The sequence below is a fragment of the Erinaceus europaeus genome, chromosome 2 (genome assembly GCF_950295315.1).
Source record: "Erinaceus europaeus chromosome 2, mEriEur2.1, whole genome shotgun sequence".
NCBI lineage: Eukaryota > Metazoa > Chordata > Mammalia > Eulipotyphla > Erinaceidae > Erinaceus > Erinaceus europaeus.
Window position 1 is genome coordinate 44346888 of NC_080163.1, and position 24371 is coordinate 44371258.

The window sequence follows — 24371 nt, forward strand, 5'->3', positions numbered from 1 at the left end:
GGGGGAAAGCAAGGAATATAACATAATGGTTACACCAAAGGTTCCAGGTTCAATTCCCCACACCATAATAAGACAGAGTTGAGCAGTACTCTGGTTAAAAGCAAAAACAAAAAACAAACTTGTGCCTGAGGCTTGAGATGTCTCAGGTTCAATTCTCTGCACTACCATAAACCAGAACTAAGCAGTGCTCTGGTAAAAAAAATTAAGGGGCCAGGTGGTAGCACAGTGGGTTAAGCATACATGACATAAAGCGCATGGACTGGCAGGATCCTCAAGCCCCTGGCCCCCACCTGCAGTGGGGTGGCTTCACAAGAGGTGAAGCAGGTCTGCAGGTATCTTTCCTGCTCTCTCTTCCCCTCCTCTCTTGATTTCTCTCTGTCCTATCTAACAAGGGCAACAAAAGGGAAAAAATAGCCTCCAGAAGCAGTGGATTTGTAGTACAGGCACCAAGCCCCAGTGATAATCCTGGAGGCAAAAAAAAAAAGAGAAGAGGGCTGGGTGGTGGCACACCCAACTGAATACATATTACCATGTGCACAAGGATTCAGGTTCAAGCCCCGGCTCCCCACCTGCAGGGGGATGCTTCATAAGTGGTCAAGCAGGTCTGCAGGTATCTATCTTTCTCTCTCTCTCTCTCTATCTCCTCCCCTCTCAATTTCTGTCCTATAAAATAAACTAGAACAACAAAAAAGGGAAATATGGCCGTCAGGAGGGATGGATTTCTAGCACAAGCACTGAGCCCTAGCTTGATAACCCTGGTAGCAAAATAAACAACTGTTAAAATAGCAATCAAGGTTCAGTGCATGGAAAAGGGACATTTGGGTCAGTGGACAGACCAAGACCTCAGAAAGCACAGATTTCTCAAGACACATTGAACCCAGCACCAGCCTAGAGGGTCATAGATGGGGAGGAGGAACAGGCTAAGCGATGGGCAGTGATATTGTAACCAAAGATGGACCAGGCAAGTTGAGTCAGTACTTGGAATGGGTGTTTAAAATAGCACCTCAGCCTGGCTGGGATCGGGTTCGGGTCACCCACAAGCCAGCATGGCCACCACCACAGCTAAACCCAGCTCAGGTTTCTTGAGGAGTTACTCAAACAGATGGGATTAAGGAGAGGGTCCAGGCAATACCATTCCAGTCCCCTGGCCAGGCTGGCCTCTCATCCAGTCACCCTCATGGGACAGATTGCCCCAGCTGCATCCTGCTGCCTTCACCCCTCTTCAGTAAACATTTAGTTCACACCAACTGGGGACCAGGCCTTTGACACAACATGGAGATGAGTAAGCCCTTGTCCCTGTCCCAGGCCCCAAGAGAACACAGAAGGGAGAGATTAATCAGTATTAAGCAGACCAGGGAGATAGTATAGTGGTTATGCAAAAAATTTTCATGCCTGAGGCTCTGAGACCCCAAGTTCAATCCCTAGTACTACCATAAACCAGAGCTGAGGAGGGAGTGCTCTGGTTGAAATTTAAAAAGTCAATCAGTATTCATCAAGCTCCTCCACATTTCACTAAAGTCCTAGTATCACTCTGAAAGTTCTAGGTGTGGAGAAAGCAAGATAAGACCCACAAACCCGGGCCATGTGGTGGTACAACCAATAAAACGTTACCATGCACAAGGACTTGGGTTCAAGTCCCTGTTCCCCAACTTGCAGGTAGAAAGTTTCACGAGCAGTGGAGCAGGCTGCAGGGGTCTCTCTTTCTCTTCCTCTCACCCCTGTTTTACCTTATTTCACTCTGTCTCAATCATAATAAAAACAAAAGAAATAGAAGAAAAAAAAACACATATTGCAAAATGGAAAGATTAGACCTCACATAAGCCTTCAGAAAAATGGAAGTGTCTTTTAGTGATAATCCTTGAAAATGTCTTCTGTGGTCCATTCCCTCGCCATCCCAGGTGAGAGGAACCAGACAAGATGACAGCCTGCCCTCAAGTCAAAGCTCTCTCCTTTAGGTTTATGAGCACTTTTTGGTTCTTCCTCTGTGTCCAACCAAATAAAGTATCCATTTCCTCAGTTGAACCCAAGGAATAAGTTAAAGGAGTAAGGGGACATGAAAGAAGAGGTACCAGTGGATAGTATAGCTCACCTGGGTAGTGTGCCTGCTTTATCATATATAGGATGCAGGTTTGAGCTTACCACACTAGAGGAAGCTTCAGTGCTGTGATATTTCCTCTTTCCCTCTGTCTCTCCATTTCTGGAAAAAAGTCAATTCAGAGTGGTGAAATAGCTCACTTGGATAGTGTGCTGTTTTGCCATGTCCAGGACCCAGGTGGGAAGCCCAGTCCCCAATGCATCGAAGGAAGTTTCTGTGCTGTGGTCTCTTTCACTCTTTCTCTGCCTCTCTGTCTCTAGCTAGAAAAGGAGGAGGAGGAGGCAGCAAAATATGACAGGGGACTTTGTTTAATTTCCCAAAGGAATTAGGCAATTCTAGCCCACATACTCCCATTATGCTGTTGAAAAGGGTGGGAGTGGGGGGTGAGCTATACCACTATTAAAAAGTTCTACTGTGGTCCGGGAGGTGGCGCAGTGGATAAAGCACTGGACTCTCAAGCATGAGGTCCTGAGTTCAATCCCCGGCAGCACATGTACCAGAGTGATGTCTGGTTCTTTCTCTCTCTCCTCCTATCTTTCTCATTAATAAATAAATAAAATCTTTAAAAAAAAAAAAAAAAAGTTCTACTTTCCCTTCTCTTGTTAGTCTCTGGGTCTCTGGGGATACTGACCCCAGAGATCTAGCCCCACTTCCCCTTCTTTCTCTGGCCATGGGCCTGTGCTAAGGGGAGGTGTCACAAGAGGCCAATCTTGCTCAAGGCTACCACCAGCCCCATAACCCACAGCCAACCCTCCTCTCAGAGCTCACATACATCTAAAACAGCAGCTTGTATATCTTAATGATTTCTCAACAGCCCCTGATTGAAGAATGCCCAATTTAGCTGTGCCATAAGTAACTTTTTATATTTCCTCAGGGAATCATCTCACTTATGAATCTTTTCTGAATCTGCAATTTCGATTAAAAGTTGTGTGTGTGTGTTTTTTCCTGGTCTCCATCTCTTTAGTTTCTGAGATGTCTCCCTAGTGAAAAGGGTGGTAGCACCATCAATCCTCCCTCATTAACCTGTCTGGGCAGAATTCTTCCTGGGGAGTTGAAGGGGATAGCAGCCAAAGGCCCCCTCTAGTTTCATCTGGGGATCCATGATGTGAGGATAGACTCACAGAAACATGGGTGGGGGGTTGCTGTTAATCTTCTGACTGCATATACTCCCCCCCACCTGCTCCATATCAGGACTGCCCTCCAATGCTACACCACTAGGGGTACACTGCCCACTCTGCCTTTAGGATGTCACTTCATCTGCAGCTTAGGAATTTGAGAGGAGGTGGAGACCTCTTCAAAAGCACAAAACTGGTTCAAATCCTGGCCCCATGCAGCTTCAACAATCTGGGTGAGTTCCTTCTCTTAGAACCTCCATTTCTGGATCTAGAAAATGGAAAAACCATGACTGTTAAGTGATTGCCAAGCAGGTAAAAGGTTTATTTAACACAGTACCTGCAGAATAGCAGTTAGGGGTGTAGCTAGTGTTAAGAGTTCATGCCTCGGGAGTCTGGCGGTAGCGCGGCGGGTTAAGTGCAGGTGGCACAAAGCACAAGGACTGGCGTGAGGACCCCAGTTCAAGCCCCCGGCTCCCCACCTGCAAGGGAGTTGCTTCACAGGTGGTGAAGCAGGTCTGCAGGTGTCTATCTTCCTCTCCCTCTGTCTTCCCCTCCGCTCTCCATTTCTCTCTGTCCTATCCAACGACGACATCAATAACTACAATAAAACAGCAAGTGCAACAAAAGGAAATAAATAAATACTAAAAAATATTAAAAAGAGTTCATGCCTTAATGCTCAAGGTCCCAAAATGAGCAGAGAGAAAGGCAGCCTTTGTCATTTCCCTTGGAGGGAGGAGACCCTAGCATCTGGAAGCTGTGCTGGCACAATGTTGAGGGTCCTACACTGCTCAGAACAGTGTCCAGTTCTTCTCTGCAATCTATTTATTATCTGGTGCCACACTTTGAAGTGGAGTGAGAGGGCCTGGCACAATTACTTCCATTATGAATAAGGAATATAAAATAAGAATATAAGGGTCTGGTTGGTTGGGACTTGGCCAGGTGCTGCCCCAGAGGCCCACCTAGTGCTTCTGACTCCTCCAGAAACAAAGGGTAGGCCTGCAATTGGAGAGCTAGATGCTCTGAACTTAAGAGAAAAACAAGGGTCCTCCCCAGAGAGAGAGTGACATTTCCCACCCCCACCCCACCATAGCTGGGGAGAGGGACTTGCCCAGGTGATGGGACCTCTGGTTCTGACCTCTAACCTCTGGCTTCTGACCTGGAGGTGGGCTCTCTGAAGGCCAGAGTCAGGACTGGAGGTGGGGTGGAGGGGGGCCCAGCAGCAGAGGCAGCTCTGGGAGTTAACGATTTACGAGGGGCCCCTTCCTGAGGCCTCCCTCCTCCCAGGCCCAGCAGGCAAACCCGTGACTGCCCAGCTGCTAGACACAGAACCAGTCCCTCCAGTTCAAAGAGCAGTTCATCCCCAGGCTTGTCCTCCAGGCACTGCCTAAGCACCCCCATTCTCTGGAGTTTGAAGGGGAGGAGTTAGTGTCGGGTTGGGTGAAGTCCCCTCTTCTGAAGAGAGAGACTGGGTCTTATTTTCAGAAATCCCACTGAGAGGAGCATTTCTGATCCTGCCTGCCTTTGGCAGCCAAGTCAGCAAGGAGAACCTGAGCCCCACCCTTGCACTCTAGCAGGCCATCCCCCCCCCCCACCCTGCCCACCCTGCCACCCCACCCTAGCCTACGGGTTCCTGGGTTGCACACTTTCAGGCTGGATTGGCTTCTGGATGCCCAGAGCACCCCTCCCTTTGGACCTGGTCTTCAGGCCCCATTCAGTTACCTCCTGGCCCCTCCTTCTTCCTGCCCCTGGAGGCCCAGAGAAGCCAAGAGTTACTACCAGGGGCTCATGCCCCAGCCATCCTCACTCCTCTTCCCTTCTCCACATCTAAGTCAAGAGTGTGGGGGGGTGTTGGCCTGCTCCCCACCTCCCTCCCAGCCTCACCCCACTGTCATTTTGTTTCAGGACTGGATTCCCGCTTCTGATCTCCTCCCTCCCCCTTATTTACACAGCTTGGAGCCAGGCTCTGGCCACTAAACTGACTTCTCAGGGGTGGGGGTGGGCTGGCCTGGCTTTTTCTGAATTTCCCCTCTGGTTTCACAGATCTCTTGTCCCTTCAAGGGTCAGGGTGGGGGTAGAGGGGGAGGGCTGGGATGGGGAGGCCTAGTGTCAATGGTCACTTTTGAGAGTTGATACCCTAAAGACCTGGATCTATATCTGGACAGTTAAGTCTCTTCAGCTGCTAATGTTTGCACCCCCAAGTCTGCCCTGGGTCTTTGGCTGAAGTCACAGTCCAGTGTGACCCTAGTGAAGACTCCCCAGAGGCAGGACTCCAAATGCCCTAGTTTCCATCTTCTGTGGGACCTGGGGCCCAAAGAGGTGTACACATTAGACTAGACACTCTAATTTCTTTCTTTTTTTTAATTTTTTTATATTTATTAATTTATTTTCCTTTTGGTTGCCCTTGTTGTTTAACGTTGTTGTGGTTATTGATGTCATTGTTGGTGGATAGGATAGAGAGAAATGGAGAGAGGAAGGGAAGACAGAGAGGGGGAGAGAGAGAGAGAGAGAGACCTGCAGACCTGCTTCATCTCCTGTGAAGCAACTCCCCTGCAGGTGGGGGGGGGGGCTCGAACTGGGATTCTTACGCTGGTCCTTGTGCTTTGCGCCACGTGCGCTTAACCTGCTGCGCCACTGCCCAACTCCCTCTTTTTTTTTTCTTTTTTTTAAAAGATTTTATTTATTTATGAGAAAGATAGGAGGAGAAAGAACCAGACATCACTCTGGCACATGTGCTGCCAGGGCTCGAACTCGGGACCTCATGCTTGAGAGTCCAAGCTTTACCACTGTGCCACCTCCCAGACCACTAGACACTCTAATTTCTTACTTTGCATCCCAGTCATTAGATGGCTGTTTTTGGTTTTGTGGTTATCAGGGCTCACTGCTCCGGGTTCTTTTTTAGGTAGAGAGGGAAAGATACTACAGCACTTGACCTTGGCTCCCATTACATTGGAGGAAGCTTCTGTGCTGTGGTAACTTTTGCCCTCTCTCTATCTTCATCTCTTTCTGTCTGAAAAAGTCAAAGTCAGCTTTGAACAATGGAACTCTAACAACAGAAACAAACACAGTATTGAAGTTTTCCCAAATCAATGGGGATTGGTTCTGGACCTGGGCCAGGCCCAGGCACACTATCCAGGTGAGCTCCCTCATAGGTCTAGTTTCTGAATGTTTAATCAGTGACCAACATTTGATGATAAATGGCAGTCATGGAAAAGGTAGATTCCCTCAGACAAGGCATGGATTTCAGTCCTGGCTTTGCTCCTCTATAACCTTAAGTAGGAGCTTGAACCTGAAGAATAAATGAACACATGCACACAAAAGAGTGGTGTGATGCCCTACAGCTTGTAAGCACTCAGAAAGCAGGTGACTGTGGCTATTCCTGGTGTTTATTTAGTGCCAACCAGGCTTTAGATCAGGGCAGGTAGTTGACCTTCCCTGAACCTTCAAAGAATTTTTTTCAATTTTTTATATTTTGTTTTATTTTCAGATTTATTTTATTTCATGAGAATCAGAGAGAAGGCAGCGAGGGAGAATCAGAAGAGCACTCGGGCATGTGTGGTGCTGGAGATTGAACTCAGGACCTCATGCTTGCAAATCCAAACCTTTATAGCCATGACACCTCCCAGGCCACTCAAAGAACTGTTATGTATATTGATAGTGAGGGAATGGGAAATAAAAGCTGTTTCTCTACAGAGAGGTCACTGTGATCATAGAAGGGAACAGAGGAGGCATTCCAAAATCAGACCACAGAATATAGTTGCAGTTGCTCAGTTCATGCACTGTAAAAAGGCAGCTGGGGAGAGGGCCACACAATGCCAAATACCAGGCCTAGGACATGTTCTGGTCTGTCCCATAAAAATAAATAGATAGGAGGTCGGGTGGTAGTGCACCAGGTTAAGTGCATATGGTGCGAAGTGCAAGGACTGGCGTAAGAATCCCTGCTCAAGCCTGGGGCTCCCCAAATGCAGGGAAGTTGCTTCACAAGCTGTGAAACAGGTCTGCGGGTGTCTTTCTCTCCCCCTTTCTGTCTTCCTCTCCTCTCTCAATTTCTCTCTGTTCTATAACAACAATAGCAACAATACATGGAAAAAATGGCTGCCAGGAGCAGTGGATTTGTAGTGCAGACACCGAGCCCCAGCGATAACCCTGGAGGCAATAAGTAAATGGATAAATAAGTTTTAAAATATTAATTAACATGAGAGAGAACCAGGGGTCGGGTGGTAGCACAGCAGGTTAAATGCACGTGGCACAAAGCGCACGGTCGAGGGTAAGAGCCCCGGCTCCCCACCTGCAGGGGAGTCACTTCGCAGGCATTGAAGCAAGTCTGCAGGTGTCTGTCTTTCTCTCCCCGTCTCTGTCTTCCCTCCTCTTTCCATTTCTCTCTGTCCTGTCCAACAATGAAAGACATCAACAATAATAACCACAACAAGGCTACAACACAAGGGCAACAAAAAGGGGGAAAATGGCCTCTAGGAGCAGTAGATTTATGGTGCAGGCACTGAGCCCCAGCAATAACCCTGGAGGCAAAAAAAAGAGAGAGAGAACCAGAACATCATTCTGACACGAGATACTGGTGATTAAACTCAGGATCTCATGTATGAGGTTCCAACCTTTTATCTATTGTGCCACCTCCAAAACCATAATAAACCTGTGTTTTCTTTTTTCTTTTTTTTAATTTTTTTTTAAATCTTTATTTACTTGCTGGATAGGGACAGTCAGAAATTGAGAGGGAAGGGGGTGATAGAGAGGGAGACAAAGAGACACCTGCAGCCCTGCTTCACCACTTGTGAAGCTTTCCCCCTGCAGGTGGGGGCCAGGGGCTCGAACCTGGGTCCTTGAGCACTGTAACATGTGCGCTCAACAAGGTGTGCCACCACCTGGCCCTTAACCTGTGTTTTCAAAGGAAACTGGCAGGCCAGGAGATGGCACACCTGGTTAAGCACATATATTACAGTGCACAAGGACCAGGGTTCAAGCTTCTGGTCCCCACATCCAGCGGAAAAACTTCAGTGGTAGAGTAGGGCTGCAGACGTCTCTCTATCTCTTTCTCTCTCTGTCACCCCTCCCCTCTCAATTTCCTTCTTTCTCTATCCAATAATTATTTATTTATCTTTGGTCTTTTTTTTCTTTTTTGCCTCCAGGGTTATTGCTCACTGGGGCTCAGTGCCTGCACTACAAATCCACTGTTCCTGGCAGGCATTTTTTCCATTTTGTTGCTCTTGTTATTGTTGTTGGATAGGACAGAGAGCAATCAAGAGAGATGGGGAAGACAGAACTCAAACTGGGATCCTTGAGCTGATCCTTGGGCTTTGTGCTATGTATGCTTAACCTGCTGTGCTCCACCCAACCCCTGACTTATTTATTTTAAAGTTTTCTTTTTTTTAATTTAAAAAAATATATCTTTGTTTATTAGATAGAAGCAGCCAGAAATCGAGAAGGTAGGGGGAGATAGAGAGGGACAGAGACAGAGAGAGACACCTGCAGACATGCCTTACCACTTGCACAGCTTTCCCCCTGCAGGTGGGGGCTGGGGCTTGAACCCCGGTCCTTGCACATTGTAACATGTGCACTCAACCAGATGAGCCACCACCCAGCCCCTAAAGTTTTCTTTTATTTACTAATGAGAGGAAGAACTAGAACATCACTCTGGCACATCCAATGTCAGGGACTGAACTCAGGAACTCATACTTGAGAGTCCAGTGCATTATCCAGTGCATGACTTCCCAGGATGCAAAGCCAGGAAGATTTAAAGTCCATGATTTGGGGGTAGGTGTATTCAGTTGAACACATACATTATCATGCAAAAGGACCCACATACTAGCAACCAGTCCTCTCCAGAAGGGAGAAGCAGTCTCTCTTTCTCTCTCCCTCTCTATTATCTGCCCCCCCCCCCTTTCTGAGAGTAAAAAGGAAACAGGCAGAGAGTGAACTATAGCACTAAAGCTTCCCAAAATATAATGGAGGCTAGGGGTGGGGCACACACGTTGATATAGGTTCTGGGTTTTTAGTGAGGAGTTTACAGTGGATAAGAGTTTAACTAAGGCCCTTCTGAGAAGAGGGAACAGTGAGTATATGTAAACTTAAAGGGGAGTTTGGTATTTAAGGAAATCACCAGTTCTGGGTGGTGTTGGTCAGCAGTAGGACCTGTTAAGCAAGCCAGGCTACATGGGGAAGAGGTTTGGGCTGAGTGTTACGAGTGTTGCAGGCTCTGAAAAGCCAGGGGAACCCCAGACTCACTCCAGGTAGATCTCTGTCTAGGGTACCTCACTAGTCCCCAGGAGGTAGCTCAATGATAAAGGACAGGGCTTGCAAGCATGGGGTCCCAAATTTGATGCTTGGCACTACATATTCCAGAGCACTGCTGATTCTCTTTTCTTTCTTTTCTTTTCTTTTTTCTTTTCTTTCTTTCTTTCTATTTAATTTTTTTAAATATTTATTTATTCCCTTTCGTTGCCCTTGTTTTATTGTTGTAGTTGTTGTTGTTACTGATGTCATTGTTGGATAGGATGAAGAGAAATGGAGAGAGGAGGGGAAGACAGAGGGGGAGAGAAAGACAGACACCTGCAGACCTGCTTCACTACTTGTGAAACAACTCTCCTGCAGGTGGGGAGCCAGGGGCTTGAACTGGGATTCCTTACACCGGTCCTTGCACTTTGTGCCACCTGCACTTAACCTGCTGTGCTACTGCCCAACTCCTTTTTTTTAAAAGAGTTTATTTATTTATTAGAAAGATAGAAGGAGAGAGAAAGAACCAAACATCACTCTGGTACATGTGCGCCAGGGATTGAACTCAGGACCTCATGCTTGAGAGCTTAATGCTTTATCCACTGTGCCACCTCCTGGACCACTCTTTAAAAAAAAAATTTTTTTTTTTTTTACTTATTTTATTATTGAATAGAGACAGAGAGAATTTGAGAGGGGGAAATAGAGACAGAGAGACACCTGCAGTCTTGCCTCACCACTTGTAAAGCTTTCTCCCTGCAGGTGGGGACCAGGGGCTTGAACCCGGGTCCTTGCACACTATAATGTGTGCACTTAATCAGGTGCACCATCACTTGGCCCCGATTCTCTTCTTTCTATGAGCATTTTTTTTTTTTCTTTTTGCCATCAAGGTTATCACTGAGTTCAGTACCTGCATGACTTTATGGCTCTGGTGGCCTTTTTTTTTTTTTTTAATATGTATATATATATATTTATTCCCTTTTGTTGCCCTTGTTTTATTGTTGTTGTAGTTATTGTTGTTGTTATTGATGTTGTTATTGGATAGGACAGAGAGAAACCGAGAGAGGAGGGGAAGACAGAGAGGGGGAGAGAAAGACAGACACCTGCAGACCTGCTTCACCGCCTGTGAAGCGACTCCCCTGCAGGTGGGGAGCTGGAGGCTCGAACCAGGAGCCTTACACCAATCCTTGTGCTTTGAGCCACCATGTGCTTAACCAAACCCGCCCGACTCCCTCTCGTGGCTGTTTTTTCTTTTAGCTAGAGAGTGAAAGAGAGAGAGAGAAGCAGATAGAGGCAGAAAGAAAAGGAGAGACACCACAGCACTGTTCCACCACCCATGAAGCTTCCCCACTGCAGACACTCTTGTGTAGTTGCCCAAGGCTTAAACCCAGGTACTCATGTGGTAACATGTATCTTTAAAGAGAAACCTCACTGACACAGCACTAATTCAAGAGAGTGAAGGCTGAGAGCTGCAGAGATGGGAAACAGAGTGAAAGAGACCACAGCTCTGAAGCTTCTGTCAATCCAGTGTCATCGGCTGGGGGAGGAACATGACACATGTGAATATAGATTCAAGGTCTTTAGGTTGCAATGGAGATGAGCTAGGTATTAGGAGAACAACAATGGTATTAGTCTCACTCTCTCCATCTTCTTCATCTGTAAAGTGGAGCTGTACTGGGGCTGCTGAAAGCATGACATGAGAAAATGTACCTTAACTATTTCACACATGTCCACCTTGCTCAGAGTAGGAGCTTCATAACTGTCAGCCATGGATATTATAGCCAGGATCCAAGGTACTGGACTAATAGTCACATTCTTGACCAGAAGACAGGGCAGGTGGATGCAAGGCTCCTCTATCCCTCAAAGGTGCCAAGGGCTTAAGGAACTGGCTTTCATACAGTGGGAATTACAGTGTGCCTTTTGGAGCAAGGATAGAAGGTGAACCAGTGTAGCCTTACTTCTTGCCATAGGGGAGCTGGTGTGGATGGAGTTCCCTGAAAGCCAGAAATGTCTCACCTAATCCTTCTTGGTTGTCTCATTTGCTATGGTGGAAAGTTACATGTGAATGGGGTGCACATTTGACATTTTCTGATCACATTATATTTTCCATGTGCACAGTTCTGCCTCTCTCTTCTCTGGTTCCCTGGGTTGAACAGGTAAAAGGTCTCTGGTTCTGCCTCCAGTTCTTAATTTCCAGGAGAATGGGCAGATACCAAGCTCCACTCTAAACTAGGCGAAGCACATGCCGTCACCCCTCCCTGAGAAACCAGCCTTGGGATCACCTCACATATCTCCATTGTAGCCTTCCTTGACTTGAGACTGAGTTAGGGAGAAAGGCAGAGACCTAAAAAAATGTGGATAGTGAGGCACAGTGTGTACAATGTGCACTTAACCCTACGCGCTACCGCCCGACTTCTGTTTTTCAGTTTTTATTGAGGGGTTAATGGTTTACAGTGTATTCGTTGACAACTGTGTATAGTTTCATTATGCACAAAGTTGTGTTCTACCCTTTCCTCCCACTCCCTCCCCATAGCCTTTTGCTTTTAGTTTAATACAATAAATAAATCTTTTTTAAAAAAAGATTTTATTTACTAATGAGAAAGATAGGAGGAGAAAGAAAGAACCAGACATCACTATGGTACATGTGCTGTGGGGGATCGAACTCAGGACTTCATGCTTGAGAGTCCAAAGCCTTATCACTGCACCACCTCCCAGACCACAAATACATCTTTTTTAAAGCTGTGGATAACTAAGGGCTGAGGAGATAGCACCATTGGTATCACAACAGACTTCCATGCCTGAGGCACCTGAGGTCCCAGGTTCAACCCCCAGCATCACATTAAACTAAAGCAAACCTGATTCTACACTGATTAACCTGAGGCTTCAGATTCCTAGGTCCTAGTCCTCTATCTGTACCTCTGTTTCCTCAGAAAAGGTTAATGAAGATGGGCTAAGTGCTTGGAGACCCTGGAGCAGTCATGGGCAGATACCAAGCTCCACTCTAAGACATGGGACCCTAAGAGACATGGGACCCTAACTCATTTCCCCCCTTGTATCTTGTATGGTTAGTGCCCAACACAGAGCTTGACATTCAGGTGGGGGGGGTAATCTAAAGGTGTACACTTGTCATTCCCCCCCCCCCCAAGCAATCTTCACACGTTGTGCTTGTTTGGGGGTGTTGCCGACTAAAGGAGAGGCTGGATATCTCCTCCAGGGAGTCGGGTCTTGGAGCACAGTCTCCTCAGCATTCTGGAAGAAAGAGGGGTTCTAAGATGCCCAGAGAGAGGTTACTCTGGCCAGGAGGGATAGAAACAACACATTGCAGCTGAACTCTGCTCTCCCACCTCCAGGCTCCACTAAGGTCCTAAGGCCAAATTAAGCTGGCTTGGAAGGTGGACACTACCATCTGCTTCCAAGAGACTTACGTCCTCAGGTCCTTGCCTGTCTGGCTCCCTGGTAGACAGCAGGCAGAGGAAGCAGTGAGGCGGGAGTTGGTTTCGCTGCTTCTCCACCGGAGGCAGGGTCTGCGGCTGGAGACACTGGGTCTCTGCAGTTAACTGTTATCAGGGCCCCAATCATCTTGAGTTAAAACGTGTAACCCTGGGCAGATTTCTCCAACTGCCTGGACCCTCCCCCACAGGGTTTCTGGCTGGGGGTGGGAACCGCTTTCTCTGCAAACCTACCTCCATGAATTCCACAATTGGAGATATTTTCCACCTTGGGGTAAGTGGAGACTGGGGCTCACTCTATGGGTCCTTGAGGTGGCAAGAAGATTCCTGCCAAGTGTAGGGTAACACCAGTGGTGAATAGAAGGAACACTGAGTGAAGGCCAGGGGTGAGGGTCCAGATCTCTGTGCCAGGGCGCCTCGGAGGGCAGGGCTGGGTTTTCATTCTCATTCAACCCGAGTCTACAGCGTGCTGCTCTGTGCCAGGCTCCGGGTTGTAGGGCACGATGCCAGGACTCTATAATATAGTTGCCTTAGCCCTCCAGACTCAGAGCTTGGGCTTGGCACAGGCCTGATTTTACCAAGTGCACTTTCTCGACTCAGTTTCCACATCTGTGAAATGGAGGCACGCATCGCTGCCCCTTTTCACCTGGGAAACCAGAGATCACCGTGTCCGGGGAGGTGCCCCGGAGGCTGGGGTGTTTGAAGGTTGTTTGATTGCCAGAGACAGCAGCTAGGAGTTCCCGGCCCTACGCTCACCTGAGCCGAGGGGCGCGGCCAAACCCTCCCTCCGTCTGAATCTGGTGGAGTCCCGGTCAGCCGAGCGAGGGACAGAGGGACAGCGGACTTCCCTGGGAGGCGGGTCTCCGAGCCCACGCACCCCTCGCTGAAGGAGTGGGGGGTCCTCTTTTTGCTTGTTTGTTTGTTTGCGAAGTTGCGGGGAAAGAGGTGAAGACTCCGAGGTGACGCGCTGGGAGGTGAGCCCGGGTCGGCCTCGCCAGGGCGCTGGCAGCTCCCGGCTCGGCGGCTGCGGCTGCGGCTCCGGCCTGCGCGCCCACGGCGTCCAAGTGGCCAGAGCGGCGCTGGGAGAGAGGCGGAGGCGGGAGGGAGCCAAGGCGGGGGGCGGAGGGAGCGGCGAGTCCGGTCCGGGTTTTGCCGGCAGCCCCCGGGCAGCGTTCAGAGCTCCTGCCCGGGCGGGCGCGCGGCGGCGGCAGAGGCGGCGGAGCCTGAGCGGGGATGTAGAGGCGGTGGCGCTGGCGGCAGCAGAGGCGGCGGCAGTGGCGACAGCAACGCCCGAGCCGAGCGCAGAGCACGGTCGAACCTTGCCCCCCGAAGCCGGGCCGTGCGCCCCCGCCCTGCCCAGCCTGCGCCCCGCCATGCGTGCAGCCTGCTGAGTCCGGGCGCCTCCCGCTGCGCCCTCCGCCAGCCGCGCCGCGCTTCGCTCAGCTCCGCTCGGCTCGGGGGTGATTAGTTGCTTTTTGTTGTTTTTTAATTTGGGCCGCGGGGAGGGGGAGGAGGGGCAGGTGCGGCAGGCTCCCCCCCTCCCCGCCTTGGGCCAGCCGCGGCGGCGTGACTCGGGCTCGGGACCCCGCGGGCGGGCGGCTGGAGCGGAGCGCACGGCGGCGGCGGCGGTGCCCAGAGCGGAGCGCAGCTCCCCGCCCCGCCCCTCCCCCTCGGCCTCGCGGCAGCGGCGACGGCGGCGGCTCGGAGGACTCCGCGAGCCGGTAGGTGTCGGGCCACGGCCCTCCCCCGACCCCCCGGAGCCCGGCCCCCTCCCCTTCCCCGCCTCCCTCCCTCTCTCCCCCCGGGGCCCGGTGCGCGGCCCGGGCCGGAGTTTGCTGCAAGTCGGCGGAAAGTTTGGCGGCGCGGGCTCCCCCGAAGTTCAGGTGCGGAGAGCCGGGGACTGGGAAGGAGGGGTCCGCGTCGGGGAGGGGCGGAGGCGCCCGCCGCGCGAGCCCCGGGCCCCCGGGGAGAGGGAGCACCGGCGCCCCTGTTCGCTCGGTGGCCGCCGCCGTACCCAAGCCTCCCGGAGCCGCAGTCGGCTCGGTCGCAGATCACTGAGTTCAGACAAAAAGAGGGGTTTTAGGGTCCGGGACGACGGGCTGGGCGTCAGGGGCCGGGGCTGGCAATTCCCCTGCAGGGTACCGAGCTCTTCCCGGGTGCTGGGGCGCCGGGGTGGGAGCCGAGTCCTCACCTCGCCGGGCGCTCCGCCTGCGGGGGTGGCTGATTAGAGCTCTGGGCGCGCACTACCCGCCTCACACCTCGCTGGGAGCCCTGCATTTTGGGGGAGACGCTAACTGCCGAGCGCCCGGAGCCACGCACCGCCGAGCCTCCCCCAGCCCGGGAGGGGGCGGTGGCCGTTCCCCCGTTTCCCCACCGGCTGCTCGCCCACACTGTCCGCGGGGAGCCTGGCGGGCTGAGCAAGTTTGACCTTTTTTTTTTTTTCCCCACCAAAGTCTCAGTCCCTCGCCGCCGCCGCACTCCCTCCGTCCATCCCTTCCCAGCCTTTCTGGCCATCTTCCGAGCCCCGCATGGTCTAGCCCCACGCGAAGCCAGGAGGGGGGGGGAGAAACGGGTGTTCCTCTGGCTGCGGAGCTGGGAGAGGCGGGGGTTCTGGGCGCCTACACCGCAGTTCTGGCTCCAGAATTACCCGTGAAGTTCGGCCCCGAGCCGCCCTCCCCGCGGCCTCCCCGGAGCGCTGGGCTGCGCCGCCGCGAGGAGAATGTGTTAATTTTCTAGCCGGGGGAAGTTGTCCTAGCCCGGAATGGGCTGCTTTCCGGCGGGGACCGCGGGGTGCGCCTGGCTTTGTTTATTTGTAGGAGCGACCGAAAGTGAGTGACCCCCCCCACCTCCAGTTTTAAACGGGACCGGGACCTGTCAAAAGAGCAGAAGCGCCCAATGAGGAAGCCAGATCGCTTTTTATTTTTTCCCTCCCTCAGGAATTGGAAAGGGGTTTACGGAGTTGGGTTGGTGCCTCCGGCTGCAGCGAGGGACAGGCAGATTTGGGGGGGGGGGTGGCCTGTGCTGGGGAGACTAATCCTGAAAGCCTTGCGCTCGTCTCCTGCCTTGGGGGTCTGATGGGTCGGCAACCGCGTCCCTCTTTGCCAGCGCCCACCCCCCCGACCCTGGGTGGTCTGTGAGTCGCGTCTTTGTATGGGGGGAAGGTTTGCAGGGGTGCTGAGAGCCAGCTTCCCGATCTCCGCCTCTCCCTGCGCTGCGGGCGCTGCTGTGAACCTTGGGTTTTGTGGCGGACCCCCTCCTACTCCCCCTCCCCCGCCTGCGTTTGCGCAGGAAGGGCAGTGGAGGGGGGCGCTTGTGATCGCTAGGCCTTCGCCCCCGCCGGAGCCGCCCCGGGGCGGCCGGCAAACAGAGTCCCTTTCAAGTTTTCCGCTGGGGCCGCCTGGCGGGGGCTGCGTGCGCGGTGGCTGCGGACTTGTTTGGAGCGCTGTTTGAACGCCCGGCGCCACCTCAGCTGCCCGGGCCCGCGGGGGCGGGGGCGAGGCGGGGGCGGTGGTGCGTGCCTCTCAGAGCCCTGGACCGGTTTAGGGGGCGCGCTGGGTTAGCCTGACCTGATTCCCCTCGGGAAAGCATTCCGGACCCTGGGTTCCCGCAGCCTTCGGGAAACCTAGGAACTGGCATTCTAATGGCTCTTTTCTCCCTCAGCCCTTTTTTTTGCAAGCAATGCGGGGAGACTGAGGCCGGCGCTACCTACTGCTGCGTAGTGTTGATTTAGCAGTTTCCCTGGATGAAACTCAAGCGAGAGCTGGGAGGGGGGTAGTGACCCGCTCTGCAGCTGTCACCCCCTTCCCAGAACGGAAATTGCCCTCTCTCCCCGGGGAGGAGGGAGAGGGGGTGATTTCTGCCCCTGGAAGGGGTGGCAACAGCTGAAGGAGGCAGGCCTGTGAGTTTTCCGGCGGCCCTGTGTGGGGGTCTCAGTAGAAGCCTCCCCCCCTTCCCCGCCCCAATCCTGGCAGGAGCCTGGGCAATAGAGGAGTCCCTAGCCAACACTGCATCTCCCTTTCCTAGGTGGGGGCAGAGGTTCCTCTACAGAAGACAGACCCTTGGCTGGCTGGCTGGCTGTCCATTAGCGCCTTATTTATGTGTGTGTTTGGACCAGGCTGTTTTCCCGGCTCAGCAGGTGACCCTGGCCGGGGCCTCCTATCTCTCCCCCGGCAGAGCCTGTTGACTTACCCGTGGGCCAGGGCCTCGTCTTTATCACGTGAGCCCTGGAATGTCCACCCGGCTGGGCTGGCTTGGGCCGTGTGGGGGGAGGGGAAGGGAGGATTCAGCATCTAGGGCCCAGGCCAGCATTAGTCTTTCTTTCTTTCTTTTTTTTTTTAATCTTTATTATTTTGGATAGAAACAGCCAGAAATCGAGAAGGGGAAATAGAGAGGGAGAGAGACACCTGCAGCCGTGCTTCACCACTCATGAAGCTTTCCCCCTACAGGTGGGGACCGGGGGCTCGAACCTGGGTCCTTGTGCACTGTAACATGTGCACTTAACCAGGTGCTCCACCACCCCGCTCGGCATTAGTCATTCTATGGGCTCCCACTGTGCCCCCCAACTCTTGCTTCCTCTCCCCAGCTTTTTGCCTCCCTCCACCCATTTGTCAAGTGTGAAAAGCAAGCTCATTGGAATGTGTGTGTGGAAAGGGGGGCAGGGATGCACTGGGTAAAGAGTCAAGATTCTGGAAAGTAAGGACCCCCATCTTTAAGAACCCACCTGGTTATTTTTGGGAGGGCAGAATGGTTCCCCCAGGGAGGAGGGGTATGGACTGAAAAGAGGTCAGCTGATTTCCCAAGGTCTGGGCTAATGTACAGCAACTAGGGGGAATCCATGGACTCAGGTTTGGTTTTCCAGCGCCCCCTGTCTGGTGGGGTGACCATTTCATCTGAACTAACTCTTGGAACATGCTTTAAATGACCAAAGATTGGGCGGGGCTCACTTGTTCTTACTGTTGTCAACTGTTTTATATGTGATTTCTTTATTCATTTATTGTCACTGTTTATTTATTGAGCACTTACTGTGTGTCAAACCCCACCCTCCTGAAGGCTTAGGAAGTAAGTCGTCGGGCCTGGCTCTGAAGGGCAAGCCCAAAGAGGAAGCCCCGCCCTCTTCCCGCCCCTAAGATTCTGATTGGGGCTTTCCCGAGTCTTGCGCCCCCACTTAACCTCCTGCCACCTGGTCTCAGTCTCTCTCTCCCTCTCTCCCTCTCCCTCCCTCCCTCTCCCTCCCTCTCCCTCCCTCTCACTCTCCATCTTCCTCTCTCTCTCTCCCTCCCCCTCTCTTTCTCCCCCCTCTCCCCTTCTCTCTCTCCCTGGTCTCTCTCTCTCTCTCTCGTTTGTGTGTGTGCGCACGTGTGCATGCGTGTGCCTCCCTGGTGTCTCTCTGGTGTGTGTGTCTCCCTGGTCTTGTGTGTGTGTGTGTGTGTGTGTGTGTGTCTGTCCGTGTCCCCTTACCTCCTACCACCTGGTCTCTCCTGTGTGTGTGTGTGTTCATTAAGTGTATTAATAGTTAAACTCTCGCTCATAGCTGGAACTCACCAGACCACAAAAGCCTCCCCAGTTACTCACGCACTACTGCTCAACAAGAATATCCCACTAAAGTTTTTTTTTTCTTACTTCCCCCTATCTCTGAGCCCACCTGCCAGGCTCTGGGCAGTGAGAATGGACTGCCCCCTCAAAGCCCCAAGAATCTCCAACCACTCTACCTGCTCTCGAAAGCCAGAGGCAGTGTGACTGCTAGGTGAGGCTGCATCTCAGCTGTTGGCCTGGGATTCTAGCTTGTGTGTGCTTATGACTTGGAACTTGTGTGTGTGTGTGGGGGGGGGGGTGGAGTGTGGGAGCCTGAGCCATGTGATTGTGATTCAGGCCCCATGTGTCTGTGAATCCAGGAGTGTGTCTGCACTGCATATGTACATGTGTGCTTGTGAACTGAAAGTTGGATTTGTCCCTGTAAATGTGGGAATATGCATATTCTGAGCTGTGTGAATTTTAGAGGATGTGTGTTCGTGATTGCTGTATGTGTGTTCCGTGAATATTCTTGTGAATCTGGAAGGTGGCAGAGCTGAGCTGTTTGGGCAGTGTGGTCTGTGTCTGTCTGTGGTGGCTATGTTCCTTTCTCTTTCTGTGTCTCCCTCTGCCAGGCTGTCTTTCTGAGTCTCCCCCATCTTCAGGCTGAGGTGCCTAGCGTGTTGAGCCTCTCCCACCCAGTCCTTCCCCTCCTCTGCCCTTCCTGGCAGTAACTGGGCAGCCTCCCTGTCTGCTTGCCTGCTGGGAGTTTTGGAAGCCTTGGAGGGAGACAGGCTGGGGCCGGGGTGACAGCGCGTATCCACGGCGATGGCAGCCTGTGATTAAAGGAATAAAAGGATTTTAAGGTCATGGGTGTATTTTTTTGTTGTTGTTTGTTTTTTTTGTGTGTGTTTCTCCCCTTTTGTGGAGCCAGTGGCAGTGAAAGGCCAGAGCTATGTGTCTGCAGGTTGGGAGTATGTGAGGCTTTCCTGGGAGTGTGAACATCAGTGTGCACACATGCATGAGCAGAGCCTGTGAGCGTTTGTGTGCCTGTCTGTCTGCTCCCTCTGTGAGAGTCCACAGGGCTGTTCCCTGGAGGACCATTCCTGGGAAAACTTCTCACTTCTTGGTATTACGTGGTTCTGGAAGCCTGCAGTTCTCTGTGTTGAAGAGCCTTTTGGCCCTGGTCCTTGCCTGCCTATCATTCCCCTTCACGTCCCCCCAGCACCTTCAGTAGGGTGTCTCTGGTCAGAGACTGGCTAGGCCAGGCCACATCTCGGGGTGTCAGTGCCCCTGGCCCTGCTCCAGCCTCTGTAATTGCATTCTGCCGCCTAATCCCCCGCCAGCTCAATTAGATCGCAAATTCTTCTTCATTTCCTGCCTCTGATGCTGGCCTCCCTCTGGGCTCGCAGGGCCTGGGAGAGAGAGAGAGGGAGGGGATTCCATCCCCCCTTCCGCCAGCACTGGGGGGGTCCTGGGGGTGGTGTGATTAGTTCCTGGCACTCAGGCCCTGGGGTGCAGATTGAGAATGAGAGCCTGAGGGCCAATTGAGTCAGACTCTCTACCGACCCTTTTGGACTGGCCTCAGTAGACCCACGTGTCTGATCTGGAGCCTGGGTAGACCAGGCAGCTCCTGGGGGCCAGGCCTCTGTAGATTCTGCTCATCTGCTCTCAGAGCAGTTGCTGGTCACCACCTGGCACAACAGTCAGTGACTTTGCTTTTTACTTTTCTTGGTGTTCATTCTGTGGGCTGTTAGCATCCTCCCTTGGCTTCATGCAGACCCAGGTCATGGGCTGCAAGTCCTACTTGTGTCACTGTCTAGCTAGATATATGACCTTTGAGTGAGTTGTGTTGACCAAACCTCAGTTTCTTTACCTCTAAAATGAGTGATAGGTGTGCCTGCAGTGCCATGTGTTTTCAGATGGACTCAGGGCATGGCCATGAAGTGCTCTGCACCAGGGGCTAAACCTGCAGTGAATGAGAAGGAAGAGTATATGGCTCGTGCTCAGCATTGCTGTCTCTTGGCTAGCAGGTGTGTGGCCTTGGGTGCTTCATTTTCTTGTTTCTCTTCCCCATCTGTAAAATGGGACTGATCACTGGCCTGACTCACTGGCCGTGGAGGTTATCTGCATGCAGCTGCATGGTCCCCACTGGGTTTTTTTCAAGGCCTTTCTTCTCTTTTTTTAAATTAAATTAATTTATTTTTATTGTTTCCAGAATTACCACTGGGTCTTGATGTGGGCGATACAAATCTACCACTCCTGGCAGCCATCCCCCCCCCCCTTTATTTTGATAGGATAGAGAAAAATTGAGAGGGGAGGGGAAGATAGAAAGGGAGAAAGAGGGGGGCCGGGTCGTGGCACACCTGGTTGAGTGTACATATTACAATGCACAAGGATCCGGGTTCGAACTCCCAGTTCCTACCTGCAGGGGGAAAGCTTAGCGAGTGGTAAAGCAGGCCTTCCCCCCCCCCCTTTAAATTTATTTATTTATTTATTTATTTACTTTTGCCTCCAGGGTTATTGCTGGGGCTCAGTACCTGCACCATGAATCCACTGCTCCTGGAGGCCATTTTCCCCCCTTTTGTTGCCTTTGTTGTTGTAGCCTTGTCATGGTTATTGTTGTTGTTGATATTGTTCATTGTTGGATAGGATAGAGAGAGGTGGGGAAGACAGAGGGGAGACGTGCAGACCTGCTTCACCGCCTGTGAAGCGACTCCCCTGCAGGTGAGGAGCTGGGGCCTCGAACCGGGATCCTTATGCCAGTCCTTGCACTTTGCGCCACGTGCGCTTAACCTACTGCGCTACCACCCGACTTCCTTATTTATTTATTAATGAGAAATATAGGAGGAGAGAGAGAACCAGACATTACTCTGGTACATATGTGCTGCCAGGGGTTGAACTCAGGATCTCATGTTTGAGAGTCCAATGCTTTATCTACTGTGCCACCTCCTGGACCAGCCTGTCTTCTCTATCACCCCCTTCCATTTTGATTTCTGGCTGTCTCTATCCAATAAATAAATAAAGATAATAAGAAGAGAGAGAAGGAGAGGGAGAAAAATAGACAACTGTAGGCCTGCTTCACCACTCATGAAGCTTCCCTCCAGTGGGTGGGGAGTGGGGGTTTGACCTAGGTCCTTGCACATAGTAATGTGTGCACTCAACCAGGTGTGCCACCACCTGACCACCACCACCACCCCCCTTTTTTTAAACCAGAGCTCTAAATTCTAGCTTCTGGTAGTACTGGGATTTGAACCTGTAACCTTTGATGCCTTAGACGTGAATATCTTTCTGCATAACTCATTTATCTCCCTCATCAAAGCATTTCCTATTTATTTATTATTTCATTTTATTTTTCTATTTGCCACCCAGGTTATTGCTGGGGATAGTTGCCTGCAGGCCAGGACCACCATTCCTGGCAGCCATTTCTCTCCCTCTCTCTCTCTCTTCATACAGAAAAATTGAGAGGGAGAGGAAGAGAGAGAGACACCGGCAACATTGCTCTATCACTTATGAAGTTTCCCCATGCCTGTAGGTGAGAACTGGGGTCTTGAACCTGGGTCCTTGAACATGGCAATGTGTGGACTCTACCGGGTGTACCACTGCCTGGTCCCTCAAGGCATTTCTTGCCCCCTTCTTTCTCTCCTCACATCAAATCTGGGGTGGGGTGGGACTGATAATGGCTGGGGCAACAAGGAGCCTGACCCAGACCATGCGATGGTAATGGGGTCTGGGTAGGGATGACCTGCTGGCTTGCTTGCTCCATTACTCCCTGGTTCAGCTGAGCTGTGAGGCATGGCCTTCCCTCCCTGCTGGTCTCTGCAGAAAGTGGTGGCTTGGCTGATTTTTTTTTTTTTTCCCTGTAAAGGGGAAGCTAGATGTCTAGCCCATTCTTCCCCAGGAGGCGCCTGTGGCAGCGGCTGTGTGCTGACGGACCTCCTGGCCTTCTTGCTGGGGCGGCTGGCAGCTCTGGAAAGCCAGCCTAGCACAGAGCAGCCAGAGGGAAGAGGAGACTGCATAGGCGCTGTTTCCCCCCCCCCCCCCCAGGCCCCACCTGTCTTCTCCATGGATGGAAAAACAGAAAGGAGTCACTCTAGAGAGATGGGGAGTCTGGCTCTACTGGAGGTGGTGGGGAGGGACAGGCCAGTCCCCCTAAGGGCTCCCTGACTGGTCTCCTTATTTCTGTGACCTCTGTCACTTACTGGCCTAGGCTTTTTAATATTTCATGGCTCTTGAAGCTAGCCCCCTGCCCCAGCCCACACTGACCCCTTTGTCTGCCTACAGCCCCTCCATCCCTGTCACTGACTTACTGACCCCAGGCTGTCTCTGCCTCCCCCTAGTGCCCCCCCACCTCTACTTGTCACACCCTCCATCTCTCCTAAGCATTCTTCCCTCCTGTGACACTCCTGACCATCTCTTTGCCCTTTTCCTCCACTTTTACTCTTTTGTTGGCCACCTTCTTCCCAGTGGAACAGAACCTGCCCACCTCCCTGAGGCCCACCCCTTCCTGCCCCTTTCCCCCAGCTGTGCAGCCGGCTGGGAGAGCTGGTTTTATTTATTTTTCTGTTTGTTTGGGAAGAGGGCAGTGGCAGTTCTGGGCCCTGGCTGCTGCGCTCTGCCTGGAGCAGCGGGCAGGCAGCCGGCTGCGCTGGCCTCCCAGGAATGTGGCTGGGACGCCCCACGCTATATTTACTCCCCTCCAGCTGCTGGCCCCAGCAGGGCAGAACCAGGCCTCCCTGCTGGCCCCATGGGAGCCCTCCCCCATCCAGCAGACCCCTATGGCCTTCAGGCCACTGCTCCCCCCTTTCCCTGTAACCTCCTCTGCCTGGCCTGACAGCAGGAACACTTGTACAGTATCAGCGGCAGTGTAAAAAGTGCAGGATAGAGGGTCTGGTGCTGGGCAGCCCCTGGCAGCCCCTACTCCTACCCAGGTGCCTGGTAGTCTGGTGGCCAGAACAATACAAAGCATCTTTTCAGTCTTGGTCCCTGCTCTGGCCACAATCCCCCAGCTCTGTGGTGATGGGGTGAAGGTTTCAGCTGCCATAGACAGCTAGGCTGCTTGTATCACTGCTCCCCTCCACATACCTTACCATCTGCAGGACCATCAGCTCTCCCTCTGTTGCTCACACACACATGTATCTAAATCTCAGTGCTTAAACACATGTGCAACCCACATGAACACATGCTGGATGGAGCCTTCTTTGCAAGCAGGGTCACTCCTCCCATCATCAGTCCTTCACTTCTCAAATGCTTTTTGGGTTCACTCCTTGCTAGTCACGCCTTGGGATGTGTTAGTGATTCTTTTCCTTACCCCCATGCCTGGCACCTGCTAGTGTTTGATGAGCTTTAGCTGCTGCTCCAATTGGTTGTTGTCCCCCAATTATTATTATTATTATTATTATTATTTTGGGTAGAGACAGAGGGAAGGAGGATTCAACGAAGGGGAGAAACAGACACCTGCAGAACTGCTTCACAGCTTGTGAAGCTTCTTGGCTGCAAGTGGGGACCGGTTGCTTGAACCAGGGTACACTCAACCAGGTCCACCACCACCCAGCTCTTATTATTCTTCTTATTCTTAATATTACTATAGTAACCTGTCATAACAATGGTAAGGACTAAGGCTCTCCTGTCTTGAGCACTGACTGGGCCAGGCCCTGCTTGCCCGTACTTCCTGGAATCCTCACTGGCTCAATCACTTGGGTGCTGTAACTGTCCCGATATACAGAAGAGGAAAGCTGAGGCCAGAGAGTTGTGACTTGCCCAGGACCTGGCACTGACAGATCAAATAGGCTTAGGGCAGAAGCTTTGGATGTGAGCACCCTGAGGACAGGGTGAGGCTGCTGATGGTGTTACCCACACCTCCTGTACCTCCTAGCAAAGGGCAGGAAAGCCCTAGTGGGCTTGCTGAGCATAGACCTTGTTCTCTTCTCTCCAGAGTCCCAGACTTCTGTTGAGGAGGAAGATGGCTGATTAGCTAGTTGACTG

At 52.0% G+C, this 24371-nt stretch overlaps 2 protein-coding genes across 9 annotated transcripts in view; one reads left to right on the forward strand and one right to left on the reverse strand.

Annotated features, from left to right (window-relative positions):
- Positions 1-24371, reverse strand: part of PFDN1 (prefoldin subunit 1) — a 964801-nt gene that overhangs the window by 113797 nt on the left and 826633 nt on the right. The window lies entirely within an intron of this gene.
- The window catches only part of CXXC5 (CXXC finger protein 5), a 40565-nt gene continuing 30027 nt past the window's right edge, over positions 13834-24371 (forward strand). The window contains exon 1 of one of the 7 annotated variants that reach the window (XM_060179066.1): positions 13834-13852. The gene's annotated coding sequence lies outside the window, so the exon portion shown is untranslated. The other 6 variants (XM_007517533.3, XM_060179043.1, XM_060179048.1 and 3 more) reach the window with 6 other exon arrangements.